We start from the raw sequence: 1,528 nt of genomic DNA on the forward strand, positions 1-1,528 counted from the left end.
ACTTATATTGGCCATAATTCAAATTGCTGAAGTCGAAGGAGACGACCGGCGCGCGGTGCGAGGGCACGGCGCGAGAGCGCTGTACGATAACTTAGACTACATCTTGCGCTACAAGAAGAGGTAATTTACCTTGTTGTGCCTGTAAGTGGTTGTCTTTACTAACTACGGTCTCTGTAGCGTAGGCTTCATGGAGAGAGCAGTGACGCAGGGGCACGCACACCCCAACACAGTGCTCCATTGTTTGTACGCCTTCTACGAGCATGGGTTGTCTCGGAAGCAGCTCGCTTTCGTATTCACGAAAAGTGAGACGACAATCGGCAACTGGATCCGAACGTATGAGGCCACCGGAACGTTTGAGAGAGCGCAGACGAACGGAGTCAAGAAGCTCACAGATGAGCACCGCAAATGGCTGTGTGAGTTCTACTCGACGCACCCACTAGCCTACCTAGACGAGGCACAAGAAGCCTTCCAGTGCGTACACCGTATCAGCATCTCGAAGTTCGCTGTATGGCGTATTATCCACGACTGTGAACTGACGTGGAAAGTATTGGAGCGACGTGCGATGCATATTAAAGACCAAGATGTGCTCCGATTCATTGAGGAACTGCATCATGTCGACTGGAGCCATCACAACCTTGTCTTCCTCGATGAAGTGTCATTTGATAATCGAGGGATGATCGGGAAGCGTGGCTACTCGCTGAAGGGACAAAAATTGGCAATTCGAGGCGACTTTCAACGAAAACCACGGGTTTCTGTGTTGGCTTTCATCGGAGTTAATGGTCTAATTGATTGCTTTGACACTCAAGGCACGTTTGATCGCGTTGAGTTTCTCAAGTGCTGCCAGGACTTTGCGTATACGAAACGCAATTTTGTTCGTCAATATCCAAGGATCTCACTCCGTGTGGATCCTTGATGGTGCTTCCATACACAGACACCCGGAGATCGTGCACTTTTTGAGGAGCATTGGTATCGTGCCAATATTTCTGCCAGCATACTGCCCGTTCTTCAGCCCTATCGAGTATATGTTTGGCTACGTGAAGAAGTTTTTCCAGCGGCACTACAATGAAAACAGCGGCCGCGATTTATTGCCGTTTGCAGTGCAGATATTTCAGCGATTTGAACATTTCAACATGGCTAAAGTGTTTGCGCATTGCGGGTGGAACGTGCAAGGCCGCTTTGATCCCAGTAGTCCAATGTCGACGGAAAAGAGACAAACGCCTCAGTTTGGGGGGAGTGTGCGGAGCCAAACAACACAGAAGATGAACTGGGATTTGATTTAGTTGATGAGGAATGTGGGGGTGATTAAAACGCCTGCCTACTCTTGGTGCTCGGTGTCTTCCAGGTTTTCCATCCGTGAGAATGGATCGATCACATCGGACACAGCCAGGAGGTCTACGTCAGCCAGGAAAGCTTGGATAATATTCCTTTTCAAAATCAAGGATTTCTTTTGAGCCTCCAATCGCAGTAGAATCCCGTTGACATCTTGATGGAGCTCTTCAATGTCTGCTAAACTTCCTTGCACACAATC

Source organism: Phytophthora infestans, genomic scaffold (genome assembly GCF_000142945.1).
Source record: "Phytophthora infestans T30-4 supercont1.87 genomic scaffold, whole genome shotgun sequence".
Taxonomy (NCBI): domain Eukaryota; phylum Oomycota; class Peronosporomycetes; order Peronosporales; family Peronosporaceae; genus Phytophthora; species Phytophthora infestans.